The 19,841-nt window shown below is 40.1% G+C and overlaps 1 pseudogene; it reads left to right on the top strand.

Moving 5' to 3' along the window:
• The first annotated feature begins 230 nt into the window (after positions 1-230).
• Positions 231-19,841, top strand: part of LOC138747165 (probable G-protein coupled receptor 139) — a 43,220-nt pseudogene continuing 23,609 nt past the window's right edge.

Here is a 19,841-nt window from a genome sequence, read left to right as displayed (position 1 = left end):
CTACTTTAATGATACTTCAGTGCAGTTCCCTTAAGAGCGAGGCAGCTAAACCATTGCACTTTCTCCTAATTATGCCATCTTCGCAGCAAGCAGCAGGTGGAAGAATCCAAGGATAAACATAACATGTGCTGAAAGATAGAGGTTGAGACTGGATGCAGAACCTCAGTGCAAGTGCCGGCATTCATTGTCTATGTTCTCCTTTAGTCCGAGCCATCTGACAAGGAAAGTCCATGGAGCACAACCACATTTTCACCATCAACAGTACTCTACTCTCCCACGATGGAAAGCAGTACGGATGTGGCTTAGGATATGTACGCGTTATCTACTACAGTTTTCTTCTGTGCTTAGGGTTGCCAGGTGAGTGCACATTTTTATCTGATTGGGAAGAGAGCCTCTGCAAAAGAACCTTCATCTTTAACAGTGTAGTACACTGTGCTTACACTTAGAATTATCATTTTGCTAGGATAAATAGTGATTCAAATCAGAAATTGATTCATTTACAATTGAACCTTGTATTTATCTAATGGTCTTAATGTTTCATTTTTTTCTAAAACATAAACACACTATTTAAACTAAAAATCATTAAATGGGATAAAATGATTTATAAATGTTTGGAGAAAATACTCAGCTCATTTTCAATTAAATCTAATCTTATGAATGAATAGATAATTTAAAAGGAAATGCCCAAGCCTAATAAAACGTTTGGGTTTTCCTTTGAATCTATAAAAATCAAAAGTCCCAACAGAATTTAAATTTCAATTTATTGATGCATTTTGCATTTTTTGTTTCCACTATTAATGCATGGCTACTTCCTTACAACATTTTAGACAGGCTATTATACAATTTATTTAATTCAGTAATACTAAAAATTGTGGACAAAAAAAGTGAAATGTGCATTAATGTTAGTTTTTTTTTAAAATGAGCATGTGCCCCTGTTTACAGGCATGAAAAATAGCAGGAATAAAAGTATTTTATGGCAAAGGTGGTAATCAGAGCAGAACTAGAAATACCTTAATAATTCCAATATCCATCAGGCTGGGAGTTGTGGAACGAATTGCTCAATCACAGCACATTGAAAATGTTCATTCGTTTAAAAAAGAAAGTCAAAATGTAAACCTATTTCTTATGTCCTAAACAGTGGTATTTAATTGGTAATGGTGGCATACAGCACGATCTCAGGAAAACTTTATTAGCTTTATTTAACATCAAACACTATGGCTAAGGAAGATCAGTATAAAAATTAAACAGAAATTTATATTTACCTATTGTTAATAATTAATTTCACAAAAGTTAAGAAATTGTTGTCTTGAAAATACATTATTAGCAGATCAGGTACTGTGGAGTGAAGGGATAAATTCTAATACTCAGGCAATGCACCAGCTAGCTGGTTGGAGCTGGGTGTTTCCTTTCAGCACAAGGTTTTTGTATTCAGAATGGACTACTTCAAAGGATAAAGAATACAGGCTTAATAGTATTCTTCAATTAGGAGTCAGTCAAATAATTAATGGAGAAAAGTAGCTGAGGATATATGGAGAACAAACCAAATAACCATCTGGGCTGATTGGATTGCTCCATGAGGAGCCTGTACAGAGGTGATGGGCTGAATGGCATCCTCTAGTGCCACAATATTTTACAATTCTTGATTATGGATGGCCACAGGTCACACTGTTCATTAAAAACAATGGGCTTTATTAAAATGCATGTGTGAATAGCCTTGCTCCAAGCTGGCAAATTGTAGGTTCCTTCAAAAGATGGAGTGTGGTGGTTTTAAACTGAGGTGTCAGGGTCAGGGTGGAGGATAGTCCATCATGTTTCCAGGGTGCCCCACTTCTATAACACAGTGCCCCAGCGCTGTACCAGATTTCAGATTTATTGTCAGAGTACATACATGACATCACCCTGAGATTCCATTTTCCTGCAGGTGTGGCAGAATTATCACCAATTGGTCTTGCAAAAAATAAACTGTACACAACGTACAGATGTTAACAAAGGATTGTAAACAGAAACAAATATTAAAAAAACTGTGCAATGCAGAGAGAACAAAAAGAAAATTAATAAAGTGCACAAGTAAGAGTCCTTAAATAAGTCTCTGATTGAGTTTGTTGCTGAGGAGTCTGATGATGGAAGGGTAGCAGCTGTTCCTGAATCTGTTGGTAGGTGTCTTGTGACACCTATACCTCTTCCCCAATGGCAGCAGCGAGAACAGAGCGTGAGCTGGTTGGTGCTGGTCTTTGATGATTGCTGCTGCCCTCCGACAACAGCGTTCCCTGTAAATGTACTCAGTAGTGGGGAGGGTTTTGCCCGTGATGTCCTAGGCTGCATCCACTACCTTTTGGAGCACTCAGGGGTATTGGTGTTCCTGTACCAGACCATGATGCTGCTGGTCAGCATTGCATCATTCCAGCACAGAATATGGTCCCAAAAATGAAACCTTAGATTTACCTTCCAAGCACTACTGAGCAAAGCTTCCAAGACACAGAATATGTGTAGCAAGTGATTAAAAGTCTACTGGAGCTGTGTAAATAGAATCCTTATTTGCATAGATTCCTTGGGCTTATTTTTAAATACAGACAAGTTAAAATGAAAATATTTCTCAACTTTTGCTGAACCAATTTCATCACTCAAAAAGAGGTATTTAAATTTATTTGAACTATTTACGCAAGGTCTGATGTGTATTCAATAGGGCGTTGTTATGCATTAATATATCGATGTACAAATAGCCCAAGCCAGCACTTGTGAGACTGAAAATTATATTGTTCTCTCCCCAGTAGCTTCTGCTTATATTCAGATCCATTTTAAATAAGCGTGACTTGCCACCTGAGACAAGATAAATTGTAATGCTCTCAGAAAAATATGCATTTGATTTTCAAAGCTTTTCCAAGGCTAAGAGGACAATATTGTATCAATATACAAAACCTATTTCTTTTGTTATTCAAATGCTTAGAAAATTGTATATGTTACAGTCTGGTAGGATTTATATTATTTCTTCCAGAATATTTTTTTTTAATCTGAAACCTTCACACTCATCGAATTGGGTCAGTAACTTTGATTCATTCATAAGACATAAGAAATAAACTGCTTCAGGAGTCAGTGTTTCAAGCCGAAGACCTTCCATCGGATCTGAAAGACATTGCAGAGGTGCAGCCTTCTGTCAGCTGACAGGATGACTCGGGAGCAATTTTGTTTGCAGGCTTTTTCCGACAGATTGTATTTGGCTCCAGATTCCAGCATTTGCAGTCACCTACAGGATGACTCGGCACTTGTGACAAACTGGTTTACAAAAGGTAAGGGCTATGATTGGGCTGGGGGCAGGAGGGACTACATGACAGGAGTAGCGATGACACAAGACAAAATGAGGTGATAAAGTGACAAGATGACATGTATAGAAAAATAAGACTGGCTCAACTGCGATGTAAACGAGGTAGCTGAATGTTCAAGGAGAAATGAGTAATGACAGAAGTACAATGTCCAGATGTGCAAGATGCACCAAATACAACAGCATACGTTAAATTACCACAAAATGCCAAGATGCAGAGAGATAATAAATATAAAAAGATAGGTGGATAAATATTCACAGTTGTAGTGAGTGCAAGAAAAAAGCGATGTTTCAATATTGCAAGCAGAACATTTGGTGATTGTTGACTAGCTTATGATTAGGATAGTATGGGAATTTCAAGAGGCTTATAGTTGTTGTATTAAAAACTGTTCTTGAACATAGAGGTGCTGGACTTGCCTTCTCTAGCTCCAGCCTGCAGGTAGCAACAAGAAGAGGTTGTGACTAGGGTGCCAAGGATCCTTTTGCATTCGAGTTACCAAACGACACCATGATGCAATTAGTCTTCAATGTACTGGCTCCAGCGGAAGTGCTCCAATGCGTGGAGTCCCGGGAATATGAAAGAACTAACTCTGTCCACCACCGTCCCGACAATGAAGATGTGTGGTCACTCAGCCTCCCCTTCCTAAAATTCACTATAAGCTCCTTGATCTTTCTGACCTTGAGTGAAAGCTTGTTGTTCGGGAACCGCACGTCCAGATTCTTGCTTTCCATCCTATCTCAGATTCATAATTTCCCATTATTCAGCCAACAACAGAGGTGCCGTTAGCAAATTTATAGATCACATTGGACTCGAACACGGCTCTACAATTGTGAGTATAGAGGGAATAAATCAGGGGACAAAGTACCCTAACCATCTTTGAGGTGCCCAAGATGATGGTTAATGGGGAGCAGTCTTTGTCCTGTGTTGAGATTGCAGCCAAGGCTTCAGTAGTTGGCATACTCCAGCGAGTGCCTTAAGTGCAAAGCTCTTGTACGTTATTTCTCCTGAGCTCTGCAAAGGTTTCATTTTTTTCCTGGTCTCTTGCTTTCTTGAGAAAAACAAAGTGTACAAATTGAATACAAAATAATTTCAATTAATTTTAGTTTATTCTTCATTGTTGCAGATCAAGCAATTTGGACCTTATTTAAAAAGGACAGACAAGTGGTTGCATGTACCTCCAAAACATTTGTAAATGCCAGTGTGTGCCCAGCTGACAAGGACTCAAGTGGTCTCAGAATGATTTTCAGTTCCCTTAATTGTCTGCACACCTCAGGTCTGCTCAGAACTGACTGATCAGAACCGATGAGGAACAGACATTTGCAGATTTCCTTCAAAGATAAGACATCTTTTGTTTCTCACATCGCTTTATAATTTGAGTAAATCTGCTTGTAAAATGGTCAAGAACATATAGGTTGTGACAGCTGCAGAATTTGATTTTTAGTGGAAATACTTACATATTCCAGTTCTTTGAAATTGTTCTTTGAAAAAAACATTGAATTAAAATTAATGATTGAAAGGAATTTCTGTGGTTTTCAAAGAAACCAAATGGAACTTGGGCTTGCACAAGGAAGTGGTATTGTTGCCACTCATTGGGTGGAGGTCAGGAGATTTCATCAAGCTTCAAGGTGACATTGGCATTTTGCACATCCATCTTGGGTGAAGAATGCCATTGATACACTTGTGAGAGTGCTTTGGTCTGGTGAATGCCTGGCAGGTCAGGTTAGGCACTGTGCAATTTAGATTAGTTGCCAGTGCTAATGTTCTTGACCAGTTTTTTTAAAAATCACATGGCTGAACACAAGGTTGAGTCCAGGTTGTGCTCCGATCAGGAAAGCTTAAAAGGACCTGACATTGATTTAAAATAGGTCATATCTGAATGGCTCTTTATACATTTCCACACAAAGATGATTCTCCCAAATTGCAGATATTAGTGTGACAGGAGTTGAAGAGCATTGTGAAGATTTCAAGGCTTCTCCACAGTAGCATGGGTACATTAATCTTCTTGGAATACCCCATTAATGAGAATGGGCTCACAGAGCAAGTAAATCTCGTGGCTGTCGGTCAGGAAGAACTCTCAACAGGATTTTTAGGGAGCTATTTTCTCAATAAACCTCAACAACAACAATGTGCAATAGCTTTGCTCTTAAAGTAAATGTGCTCACTGGAGTCTGCCACCTGGTGCAATTTCAGAGCAGGACAAAGACTATTTCTGATGACCGGCAAGGTCATTAACTGTAAGCCCATCTCCGTCGAAGGTGAACTAGAAGGTATTTGTAATGACATGGATTACCGTCAATACTTTGCACAAACTGGGTTATTGAGGCACTCTATTACTTAAGGAATAAGTGCCGTCAATTTCTTTCCCCTGTGTCAAAGACCAGCCGCCAGGGAGAGTACATTCACCCAGATCAGTTTAAACTAACCAAAAACGACTGAAGAAATTGTAAATTAGGTGGCAACCACCAAGAGATGATGAAACAGGACACCACCGATTGATTTCGCTGGGATGCAATTTTTGCACTTACTGTGAAAATGAGAACACCAAGCAGTAAAAGTTCCTGTCACATGTTGTATCTGCACACATCACATAGTGAGCATCACCTGTCTACCTTGTATTAGAACAAACAACATGCTTGCATTCCATTCCCTTAAATGCCCAGCTAATGAGACATGGGCAGAAAGTCACACAAATCAGGGTGTAACATTGCAATAGAGGGAAACACACGTCTGCTGTGATGGAAGTCAAAACTCAGAAATGCTGGAGGAACTCATCCAGTCTTGCTGCATTCATAAGTAAAGATATCTTACCGACATTTCAAGCCTGAGCACTTCCTCAAAGTAGGAGTAAAAAAAAAAAATTAAAGACTGGGGGTAAAGGGGGGAAAAGAATGGGAGGAGGAGGAGTATGGACCAACAGATAAAATGTTTTAATTGGATATGATAAGGGGAAATGTGAGAATTTATTTTGGCCCCGTGCAAGGAGATAGGAGAGAAAGGAGAAAGGAGAGACAGAGCTAGAGGAAAGGAGACAGGTGGGAGAAGATGAAAGAATGGTTTCTAATGGAAACTGGAGAGTTGATGTTAATGCCATCCAGTTGGAGAATGGCCAAACAGAAGAGGAGGTCCTCCAACTTGCGGGTGGTCTCAGTCTGGCAGTGCACTAGACCATGGACAGACATGTCAGCAAAGGAATGGGGCAGGGAAATGAAATGGGTGGCCACTGGGAGGTCCACACTATTGCAGTAGACAGAGCTGAGCTACTCAGCAAAATGATAAGGATCATTTGGGGCCCTGAATGGTGGTGAGAGAGGAGGTGTGGGTGAAAGTGGGGGACTCACGGAGGGAGCAGACCCTGCGGAAAGTGGAGAGAGTTCATTGCAATATTCTACCAGCAATCATGTTACATTTATTTTCCAGCAATCCATTAGTACTTCTCAGCCAGCAAGATGAACAAAAGGCTAGGCTACTGCACCACAAAAGGTGACAGGGCTTTTGCTATTGGCAAGCAGCACCCATACAGGTAAAAACCAGTCAAAGATATGCTATGATCATATAGAGTAAGTCATCAGCATGCCAGAACTCTTCCCTGGTGCACTGCAGTGTTCAAGTTTATGAGATCTGGTGAATATAAATGGCTTATTTCCTGTCTATTAACCCCTTTCCTATTTCCTTTCAACATGATGCATCCAGCACTGCGTATTCGTTTTGAATGTAACAGTGTGATCTCATTAGCACCTCTCTCAAATCTCCAAAACTCACCCTGCACTGACAATCGTCTTGATTGTCAAACTGCTTGACTTACAACCATCAGCAGAGATGTCTTCCAGCTTAGTACTGGGAAACGTATTGTCATCACTTGTAACCAGGTCTTTGGTTAACCAGGTCTAATGCCACAACTCTCTGATGCCATGTCTTCTAACAGGAGGAATGTATCTACAGTTTCAGAAAAGGACAGCATTGGGCAAGAAGATCACAGTAGTTTTAGGCAGACTACGAATTTTATAGCTATTGTTTCTGAAGGGGAATAAGGAGATGAAAATCTAATTAGAGTAGAGAATATAGATGGACAGGGAAGTTACAGTTCTGGAGAAATGGAACCAGTTCCACAATGCAAACTGTAATTGAAGCAGAATCCTTACATTCTTTGAATAAAATTAGGGAAAAACTATGAAAGGTACTAAAGTGCAGAGTGAATTTGAAACCTCAGAAAGGGGCTTTCCTTTTTATCAGAAATCTTGGGCAAAAGGTTACAGAAATAAACACAGAAATAGTTGAAAACACTTAATGCCTTTGCTCTGATATATTAACTCGGTAGCACTTTCCACTGACAAATTATTTTTTCTGTTTGTGAACCTTGCTGTGCACAAATTGATCCTGGTGCTTCCCAAATTACCTCAGTGCCGGCTTATCAAAAGTGTTTTATTGGCAGTTCAGAGCATACATTCAACTCATATAAAATACTATCTAACTTCTTCTTGGATAGGTAGCACCATTTTTGAAATGGTAATTTCTAAAGTGCAAGTTTATTTCAAAATAAAGATTAAACAATGAAATCTCTCAGGTGTACACTGTACTTGAACTTTCCAAGGGTATTTTATACATCATTTTGACAAATGAAGCACAATTAATAGTAATTAGTTAACTAAATCAAAGGTTGGTATACGATTTTTTTTTAAAGCGATCACAATAGATTAGTTTGCTTTGACTCAAATAAAATCATCAATATATATTTCTAAGCTCATGGAATGTTAACTAACATCATGAGTAGCAGAGAGAAAGTATTTGTGGGTGCATTTTTCAGCAAAATAAATTCGCAAAGAAATAATGTAAGCAGGTGATTGGGTGAGTTGCATTACAAGCATTCAGCGGAACTTTGGAAAATTAGGGAAAGTGCAGATGAATTTTAATGTAGTTCTAAAAGTATGTAATATGACAGTGTAGGAAATATGAGACCCATGAACTAAGGGAGAAAAATGGATGATTATAAAAAAAAACATTTGTAATGTGGTTTCTTCAAACTGGGTTCAAGGGATGTCTGCATTCGATGCTAAACTTGGTAGACTGGTAGCTCATACTCTGGACTCCAATTTGAAACAGGCCTTATTTGATCACTTTAAGATCACAGAAATGCTCAAGGCTCCCAGCAGGTTTCTTAAGGGATTACATAAGGTGGTGTGTGAGTGCAAAGAAAAAGTTTGAAAACCACTGTTTTAATCGTACCTAACTGACTCGTTAGGTGCACAGTTTCATAACTCCAAAGGAAATGGGCCAATGACAACTTTTCTGAAGTAAAATATTTCAGTAACAATTGGATCAAGAGCAGAGATTCTCACCTTTTTCTCCCACTCACATACCACCTTAAATGATCCCTTACTAATTACAGAGCACCTAAGGCAGTGGTTCTCAATCTTTTTCTTTCCATTCACATACCACTTTAAGTAATCCCTATGCCATAGGTGCTCTGTAATTAGTAAGGGATTTCTTAAGGTGGTATGTGGGTGGAATAAATAGAATAATACCTAGTGTCGCCGAGAATATCCTCCCAGAATCACAGTGCGGCTTTCGCGCAAACAGAGGAACTACTGACATGGTCTTTGCCCTCAGACAGCTCCAAGAAAAGTGCAGAGAACAAAACAAAGGACTCTACATCACCTTTGTTGACCTCACCAAAGCCTTCGACACCGTGAGCAGGAAAGGGCTTTGGCAAATACTAGAGCGCATCGGATGCCCCCCAAAGTTCCTCAACATGATTATCCAACTGCACGAAAACCAACAAGGTCGGGTCAGATACAGCAATGAGCTCTCTGAACCCTTCTCCATTAACAATGGCGTGAAGCAAGGCTGCGTTCTCGCATCAACCCTCTTTTCAATCTTCTTCAGCATGATGCTGAACCAAGCCATGAAAGACCTCAACAATGAAGACGCTGTTTACATCCGGTACCGCACTGATGGCAGTCTCTTCAATCTGAGGCGCCTGCAAGCTCACACCAAGACACAAGAGAAACTTGTCCGTGAACTACTCTTTGCAGACGATGCCGCTTTAGTTGCCCATTCAGAGCCAGTTCTTCAGCGCTTGACGTCCTGTTTTGCGGAAACTGCCCAAATGTTTGGCCTGGAAGTCAGCCTGAAGAAAACTGAGGTCCTCCATCAGCCAGCTCCCCACCATGACTACCAGCCCCCCCACATCTCCATCGGGCACACAAAACTCAAAACGATCAACCAGTTTACCTATCTCGGCTGCACCATTTCATCAGATGCAAGGATTGACAACGAGATAGACAACAGACTCGCCAAGGCAAATAGCGCCTTTGGAAGACTACACAAAAGAGTCTGGAAAAACAACCAACTGAAAAACCTCACAAAGATAAGTGTATACAGAGCCGTTGTCATACCCACACTCCTGTTCGGCTCCGAATCATGGGTCCTCTACCGGCATCACCTACGGCTCCTAGAACGCTTCCACCAGCGTTGTCTCTGCTCCATCCTCAACATTCATTGGAGCGCTTTCATCCCTAACGTCGAAGTACTCGAGATGGCAGAGGTCGACAGCATCGAGTCCACGCTGCTGAAGATCCAGCTGCGCTGGGTGGGTCACGTCTCCAGAATGGAGGACCATCGCCTTCCCAAGATCGTGTTATATGGCGAGCTCTCCACTGGCCACCGTGACAGAGGTGCACCAAAGAAAAGGTACAAGGACTGCCTAAAGAAATCTCTTGGTGCCTGCCCCATTGACCACTGCCAGTGGGCTGATATCGCCTCAAACCGTGCATCTTGGCGCCTCACAGTTTGGCGGGCAGCAACCTCCTTTGAAGAAGACCGCAGAGCCCACCTCACTGACAAAAGGCAAAGGAGGAAAAACCCAACACCCAACCCCAACCAACCAATTTTCCCCTGCAACCGCTGCAACCGTGTCTGCCTGTCCCGCATTGGACTTGTCAGCCACAAATGAGCCTGCAGCTGACGTGGACATTTACCCCCTCCATAAATCTTCGTCCGCGAAGCCAAGCCAAAGAACAAAAAATGTGTGTGGAAAGAAACAGTTTGAAAACCACTGTTTTCATCGTCCCTAATTGACTTGTTATGTGCACGGTTTCCTAACTCCAAAGGAAATGGGCCAATGACAATTTTTCTCAAGCAAAATGTTCCAGTAACAATTGGATCTAAAGCTGTGATACTCAACCTTCCCTTCCCCTTACTAATCACAGAGACCTATGGGATTACTTAAAGTGGTATGTGAATGGAAAAAAAAGGTTGAGAACCACTGACCTATGGCATAGGGATTACTTAAGTTTGTATAAGAGTGGAAAAAAAATGTTGGAAAACTGCTGCTGTATATTAGAATAATAAAGGAAGAAATAATTGCCTAGAAATTGGAATTTTACCTATTTCTGAACATGAATGTTCAATTAGAGATGCCTCAATTATTCATGGAGCCGTTAAATGTACCACTAAATATCAATGGAGCTATTTTCCCCTTTTCTGGCAAGCCAAAGCACATCTTGTGCAATTTTTAACAGCTGCTTCAATGTCGATGCTAAAACCCAGGGGGAGTGGGAATCAGCCTGAACTTTCCACTCTCCTTGGCAGCCTTTGCGCAGTGACTGCGGTTACCATACAGAGAATGGAAATGGCAGCAGCATGGAGTCTCACATCTGCTCTGCATCTGGCCATGACCCTCTCACCTCTTGATTTCACCCATGCTTTTAACCCAGTGCTCAAGGGGACCTTAAGACACTTACGGACAATTATGCTGCTGACGGTCTTCTTCTTAGGAAACCCCTCCAGACTGAGGGTGACTGTCTTTCACTCCAGTGTTGTAGGTTCTGACATGGCTGATGAGTTCAATGTTGGAACCGCAAAATCAATTGGTTGATGGGAAAGATGGATGGGTAAGTAGGTTGTGAAATAATGCTCTCCTTCATGGCCTCCATACATCCTAAATGCTCACTCTATTCCAAATAGACCAGTCATGGGCCAAAACTTCCAAACAGTTGTTCCAAGTGTTACACTTCAATCTTTTCCTCTGTTCAATCATAGCTCAGAATTTAAGAATAGAGAATTCTTGACTCTGGTATTGAGCAACAAGGCCTCCCCATATGTCGAACATCGAACAGTAGATTGCAGCAGAAGGCCCTTCTGCCTGTGATATCTGTGCCAACCATCGTGCCATTTTGAACTGTCTGCACACATCCATAGCCTCACATTTCGTGTCTGTATAAATGCCTCTGATGCATGGCTATTCTATCAGTTTTGACAATTTCCTGGCACCTGCCACAATTGCCTTGCATATCTCCTTCAAACTTTTCCCCCCTCTCACCTTAAAACTGTGTCTCAAATCCTAACAAAAGCCTCAATACCAAGGATGTAGACTGGAGGGATACCACGAGCATTGCTTCACTTATCCTTCCAACGAATTTGGAGGATTTTGCAGAAACCAATTCTCTTGGGCAACCTTAGGGCAGAAAGGGAGACCACAGCCTAGAACAGCATGATCAGCAAGAAAGGAGTAGAGAAAATAAAAACTGTGTCCCTCTCTGAAAATATGGTTGGAATGTTGATTACAATATCATTCAAGCATGTTTGTGTCACCTGCACCATGACAGGCACTGATGACTTTGGGACAGACCGTTACCAGATCTTCTCTATTATCTCCATCCATCTGGTCCCTAAACATGAGCATCAATGCAAGTGTTACTCTGAGATAACAAATATTGAAGTTCTTAAAAAAAACTCACAAAGACAGCTCATCTCAGTTAATGCCTCACAAACACCCCATCAATTAGCAGCTGACAGGAGCTACAGAACATTCACTGTTTTTGGGTTTCCCTGGTCTGTCATAATTGGTACATGCAAAGAGATTCCTTCTTTCTCTCCCATGAAGAATAAGGGCTGATTTGATATGAAATAATAAGAATGTTGAGGAAACAATTGACCTCAAACAAAGTAAGAAGAGATCGAGTCTTATGAGGAGAGATTGAGTCATCTGGGACTGTACTTGCTGGAATTTAGAAGAATGAGAGGGGATCTTACAGAAACATAAAAATTATCTCTATGGGATATGGGATCTCTATTATCTCTATGCACAACTTATCTACCTCTATCTTATGTATGCCTGTCAAAGATACAGGTAGATAAGTTGTTTCCACTGGTGGAGGAGACTAGAACTATGACATAGAGCCTCAAGAGTCAGGGTAGTAGATTTAGGACAGAGTTGAAAAGGAACTGCTTTTCCAGAGGGTGGTGAATCTGTGGAATTCATTGATCATTGAAGCAGTGGAGATGGCCTCAGTAAATATATTTAAGACAAGGATGGATAGTGGGCTAAATGAAGCAAAAACAACAAGCATTGAAGCCTTCGTTTTTAAGAACCAATTAAAATGGTGTGGTCACGTTGTTAGGATGGAAGACAAGCATCTGCTGAAACAATTCTTCTTTTTTTTTCTTTGGCTTGGCTTCGCGGACGAAGATTTATGGAGGGGGTAAAAAGTCAACAATTCTTCTACTCCCACCTTAAAGAGGTGGAAAGAAAATGTTGGAAAACTGCTGCTGTATATTAGAATAATAAAGGAAGAAATAATTGCCTAGAAATTTCTATGACACTCCCAAGCGCTAAAGAGGTGGGTACAGAAGAGATTTAAAGATGTCTTAAAATCCAACATGAAGAAATGTAACATTGACATCAATAATTGGGAAACCAATGCCAAGGGCAGGAAACTGGCGAACCATCATCGGAGAAGGAACAGCTACTTTTGAAGCCAACAGATGTGCAGTAAATGGAAAGAGAAGCAACAACAAAAGCCCGATCTGCCATCTGGAACAACCTGTCCTGAATCCGAAGATCTTTCAAAGCTAAGGTTGGACTCATAAGCCACTTGAGAGCCCATAGATAGATCAACGGAATGAAGTCCATCACGATGGATGGATTTTTACATAGTAGGGGAATTAAGGGATATGGGAGAGGTGGAGATGAGCCTATCATCAAATCAGCCATGATCTCATTGAATAGCAAAGCAGACTCGACAGACCAGATTGTCTTCTCCTGCTCCTTTTTTTTAATGTTCATAAGTATTCCTGGAATGGAAGTTTTACCTTTATGCAAGAAAGAGAAACAGTACAGCACTCTCCTGAAGGCATCTGTGAAGTTGGTCAGAGAAAACATTAACAATTTCTTATGCACAAATCACTCGGGTAGGTATAGTCACACAGGAAAAAAAAGCTAGTCTTTTTTTCTATTTCTACTGTGAATTAAAATCACAAGCCATAGGCTACATATTTTTGCACCCGTTTGAAACATTAAGAGCCAAGTTTTATACACATTGTAACTGCCGGATGTGACGCACACAAGGAAGGACGCCTAGAAAGGTCCAGTCCAATTTCACATTGGCTAGACCTGCCACTGAAAATAGATGTGCCTAACTGTGGTCTGTTGAGTTTAGGGGGGTGGGTAAGGGGAAAAATGACTCAGGCTCAATTGTATATAATTGATAACTGTAATTTGAGGTTGATTACTGGAAACTTTGAGTTTGAGTTTGAAAATTTATAAATAAAATATTTTTAAAAAACAGATACCAACAAATTTGACCATGCATATCTTATGCTTTATGGAGTCATCATGAATAGATAATTGAGGGAGGTTGGAGAGAGAGGAAACAAACAAAGCCTCACGTTAAAGCTAAGATACGCAAATCAAAACTTTTATTGAGAGTTAAATGCTGGAAATGGCCAACAGATCAGGTAGAACTTGCGGAGGGAGAAAGTGCATATTTATAGATACTGGGTGAGAAGGCCAGTTCTGACACAAATCTGGAAAGTCCGGCTGTCTGAAGTTGTTGAATTTATTCTCAAGTTTTGAAGGCGGCATCATGCCCAGACAGAAAATGGGCAGTATTTTCTCGAGCTTTTGCTGGATTTCATTTGAACAGTGTACAAGGCCACAGACACAAGAGGCCAGAGTGGAAGTAGGAGAGAGAATTAAAGTGATTTTAAGTGCACCTTATGTTAATATCCTACATATAATTCCTATGCCTTGAAATCTTTTTTTATTGTTATAAATAAAGATTAAGAGGAGACACAATTCAGGTGCTTTAGAAAGAAAAGATATGCATATCTAAAATAATGTCACTGCAAAAAGCAATTACAAATAAACAGCATTAAGTCTACTTGAAGCTGCACCAGGATATGAATAAATGATTAGATGCACTCACAGAAATCAGGGGGTTAGGCCAGCAATGAGAACAAAAGGTCAAAGCTTAAAACGAATGATTGAAGTCTTTAAATGCTAAGAGGTTTAGATAATGCAGATGTAAGCAGGTTACGAAAGTCAAACTTTGATCACAGCACTGAAAAGGCTGAATACAAAACTGGCTAATCTTAAAAGGGGCCACTGAAGGTCCCCCCCCCCCCCCCCCATATAGGTAAGTAGAACTGATCTACGCTAAAAGAAATACATGTTGATTGTTTTTATGTAAAAATTAGCCATATTCAGGTAGGATGAACAAAACTGACAATGAAATTAATGGCTTTTGGCCCTTCCATTCTGACTTGCATTTTTTATGGGATATGATTCCTTGGGGATTCAGAGCCTTGATGCCTTGAGTAGATTGTGATTATATCTCAAAAGGAGATATACTCAGTAGTGTGATTGTAGAAAGGTAGATTATTAATCCTTCATTGCTACAATCTCTTTGTGCGAGGACTTATCCACACAATGACAGCCTCATTCCTTGGCACAAAGTCTCTAAAGAGGAAGCTCCATTGCAATACTGGAGTCCAACAAAACTGAATGGAAGAAGCACAATTGTGGGTTGGCAGTTAACAGTTAAGAGTCAGGTCAAGAAAGTGATGAAACTTCCAACAAAAAAGTCAAAATAATTTTCAATGTTTTGGAAGGGGGCTCATTTCAAAGGACAAGACCCACCCCCCCACCCCCCACTACTTCCCTCCTGAAATCTCCAGACATGATAGATCCAAGCTGACACAAACAACCTGCCGGATTGATTGATGCAATAGTTCAGGATTATGCTAATAGACGTTCAGAGCCAAATTTTCTAACAAGCATCAAATACGTCAGCTTCTGCAATTTTGGTTCTTCTGAGGACCAAATGATGTTTAGTCATTGTTGTTCATATAGTCAATCAACCCTTTCTACAAGAATGTGCCAACTACAATTTTTTCATGGATCCACTCCTATTGCAGTACAACAGTGTCCAATCTAGAAATACTGCAAGACAGGCCATGTTCCAGAAGAAATATTAAACCAAATTTCGTAGGCTTATATATAATTTAATTCAAATCAGTGATTCATTTTCTAGCTGTAGTCCTTGTTATTATGTGACAATAATGGAACCTTTACCTTTAGTTCATTGGCTCTCATTTTCCCTACAAATAGCAGTGACAATCGTGGCTTGGCTTTGTGGACGAACATCCAGGAAGGATTGTAAACATGGGCATGTCCTTCGAACCTGCACAATGGATTTTTTTTTTTAGGTGGAGTGCAGTACGGGCCTCACCCTTTACACCCTTTAATTTATCTGCCACAGCCGAGCAAGCTGGGATGGTGACAGCCAGGTCCTCGGGTCAAAGGTGTTACACCAGAGTGTCCTTCTCCGAGGTGGATGGCCCACCAAGACTAACGAGCCCAGCCCTACCCATCAGCAGTGATAATTATGTGGTAACAAAGTGGTTTAGAACATCTTGAATCTATGAAAGACTCTATTCAAAAGCAAGTTCCTTCTTGCTTTGCACAAGAGGAAAAATAACCAACCTACAGTTCTCAGATAGGAGAAAGCCATTAGCTCAATTGATTTAGAACCACAGAATATATAGTATAAAGCATAAAAGGCATTAAAAACTGCAAATGCTGGAGACAGAAATAGAAAAAGGTAAATGTGATAAAAACTCTGCCAGTCAGAAAAGAGAAAGAGAAGCAATTAGCTTTTCAGGTCTGAAATTCTTCACCAGCTTAGTAAGAGAATTACAGAAATGTTTCCACTCTTCAAAAGTGTAGTCGGAAGCGCTATTCACTTTAGTCAGATAAATAGATTTTAAAATTATAAGAAACTGGTAAATATCATATATAGGCATCTTGGTCCACAGGTTCATGATGTCCACGTGCAAGTTGGAAGGCAAATGGCTTTTCTTACATGGGACAACCCCTTTTATCTGGAATTCAAGCAACCGGTAGCCTCAAACAACTGGCAAAGAAATGATGGAAAATAAATAGGTAAAAAATAGATATATAAATTTGGTGCACCTCGCCGTTAGTTAAACAATCATGCAACATACAATTTCAATCAACTGGAAAATTCACTAATCCAGCATCACCCAATCCCCATAGGTGCCAAGATACGAGAGTGTTACTCCAATTATGCAAGACAATGAGAACACCACACCTAGAACACTATGTGCAGTTTTGGTCTCCATACTTAAGAAAAAAGTCTGAACAACAGATTCATTTGACTGATTTCTGAATGAGAATTATACATCTATATATCTATGAAAGGAAATGCTGTCTCATTGAGACAGGGCAGGAGTCATTGCCTTTCTCCTTTCATTTGAGAGCCTAAGGCAGAGACATAGTCAGGAAGAGAGGCCAACATTTTGGGATGGATGTGGAGAAGTTTCTTTCCTGGTGAGTTCTAGACAGAGACCAGTAGGTTTTAGGAGATTCTAAATCAACAGGAATGGAAAGTAGGCTTGAAGTGTAGTTTGGTTGTTACTGTAATTTATTTATGGATTATGGATTCCTGAAAGCACAAAGGAAAATAATAGCTAATGATGGGCAATCAAGTGACTCCAAGAGGCAGTAGATCAGAGTTAAAATGCTTTTATTAGCTTAGACATTAGCTGGGACTCAGAGAGCAACTAGCCTGGATCCGAGCAGGAAGTGATCTGGGGTCAAGGTCTTGGGTTGGGACCTTTATTAGGGAATCTCCTGAGAGGGATCACAGGGAAGGAAGGGGTGGTTCAGGCCAGTATATTCAGTTATTACAGTGGTGTAATATTTCATATCACCACAGCTAAATAAGACATTCCTTTGTATTAAGACATAATCCACTCATCAAGAACCAGCCACAACTCATGGCTTTCTGGTGATGTGCTCAATTGGCAATCATGGTCTGGATACAGTTCTGATACCTCAAAATCTGGTGTGCGCCATCAGCTTCTGTCAAAAACTCAGTTGAAGACCATCAAACATTCAGCATTTCTCCTCCAGCACAAGTACTAAAGCAGGTTAAATTCCATTTGCACAAGACTTTGAAGGTATGCCTCGTTAATGCGCGAAGTAAGGATCTCTGCAAGGGTGGCAAAGTGCAATGCACAGTGCCAAATGTGGCAAAGTATGGCAAGGCACCACATTCCAAAATCCAACCCTGAACAGATCTACGAAAGCACTCAATGCACTCAACCTAGATTTCATCGACTGGATATGAATCTCAATTTACAATTTTAAATGCTTGTCCTTTGTCATACTAAAGGAGTAATTTACTGAGGCAAACCAGTTGTACTATGATGTTCAGTTTTTGACATATTGACAAAGCTTACAGCATTATTCTTTTTAAAATCATTAATCACCATCACTAAAGGAATATTTTCCACCAAATTTAATCTCAGTCCACTTTCCAGAAGCAGGACCGTTACCTACTGTTCTCATAACCCTTTCATTGACAATTATGCTCAATTTTAAGGCGTACATGAATATAGATTTACTGATTTGATGTGAAGTTTATGTCTTCCTGAATCAAGAGACAAGAAGGTTCATAAAGTAGATATGAAGATTGAGCTTTCTATCCAATTACTTGTTATTTCATCTGACAAGTCTTCTAAAATGTAATGATTTAGTTAGAAACAAAATTAATGCAGCCCTGTTTGCATTGGTAAAGATAGTTCACAAAAATTACTAAAATTATTTGATCATATACTGTTTTTACAATATAACCTATTTGTACAAGTACAACCTGACAAAACAGCGTTCTCTGGTCCTCAGTGCAACAAATGCAGACACACAACCAGATGTAACACACATGCAGAACTGTAACAAAATCAGCAGGGAAGAAGACCAAGTGTGAATGCAGAATGGATGAGAACGCTGCTTTGTCGGGTGTACATGTACAAATCAGACGACGATAAATCCGACTTGACTTTTTCCCCTGCTGATCTTGGTGTAGTCAGTGACAAACGTGGTGAAAGATTTCACCAGGCCATTGTGACCATGGAAAAGCAATATCAGGGCAACTGGAATTCATTAATTGTTGAAAGCTGACACAAGAAGCATCAGATGCTTAGTACAAATGAAAATCAGTGGCAAAATATTTTTAGGTCAGTTGAATGAATGTCATGTGTCAATATCATTATGCGATGAAACAGGCTAAATTCAATAAAAGTTAATTTAATGTTTCTCCAACTTCCTACGTGATACAGCAAATCTGAAACGATCTTTGTGTCACCTTGAAGTTGTCTGTTATAATTGCCGTCCAGTATCAGTGTTCTGCCAAGAATGGAATAATCTAAAATGCAAGGGCATAGATTTAAGGTGAGATGCAAAATATGCTCTGCTACCATCAGGCAAAAGGTACAGGAGCCTAAAGACAAGCACCCAGTGGCACAAGGACAGCTTCTTCCCCGCTGCCATCAGATTCCTGAATAATCAATGAACCAAAGACACTGCCTTACCCTTTGTGCACTACTATTTTATTGTTTTATTTAATAATGTCGTAAGATGATTATAATATGTATGTTTGTAACTGTGACGCTGCCACAAAACACTGAATTTCATGACTTGTTCATGACAATATATCCTGATTCTGAAAAATTTAAAAAGGGGTCTGAGAGGAATCTTTTATTCTCACACAGAGGGTGATAGGTGTTTGTGGAACGAGCTGCCAGAGGAAGCAGTAGAGTTGGATATAATAACAATATTTAAAATTAATTTTGACAGGTGCATGGCCAGAAAAGGATTAGATGGAAATGGGCAAAACACAGGTAAATGGGGGTGATTCAGTTAGATGTTAGGTCAGTTTACATATCATAAAATTATCACTCTAATCCAGTGGTTCTCAACCTTTTTCTTTTCACTCACATTTATCGTCGTCTGATTTGTACATGTACAACCCGACAAAGCAGCGTTCTCATCCATTCTGCATTCACACTTGGTCTTCTTCCCTGCTGATTTTGTTACAGTTCTTACTAATCTGTGATTAGTAAGGGATTGCTTCAGGTGGTATGTGAGTGGGAAGGGAAGGTTGAGAGTCACTGCTCTTGACCCAATTGTCACTGAAATATTTTGCTTGATAAAAATGATCATTGGTCCAATTCCTTTGGAGAACTGAAACCCTGCACATAACGAGTCAATTAGGGACGATTAAAACAGTAGTTTCAAACTTTTAATTGCTGCAGCGCAAGTTTGACAGAGAGAATAAATGTGCTCATGTGTGCATAGAATTTGGATGCAAGAACATTTCCGTGTCAGCTTTGGATCCAAGGTTGAGAGATCAATGTTTCAAATTAGATTGTTGACTTTAAGAA

Source organism: Narcine bancroftii, chromosome 12, assembly GCF_036971445.1.
Source record: "Narcine bancroftii isolate sNarBan1 chromosome 12, sNarBan1.hap1, whole genome shotgun sequence".
NCBI classification, from domain to species: domain Eukaryota; kingdom Metazoa; phylum Chordata; class Chondrichthyes; order Torpediniformes; family Narcinidae; genus Narcine; species Narcine bancroftii.
This window is presented reverse-complemented; position numbering and strand designations above follow the sequence as displayed.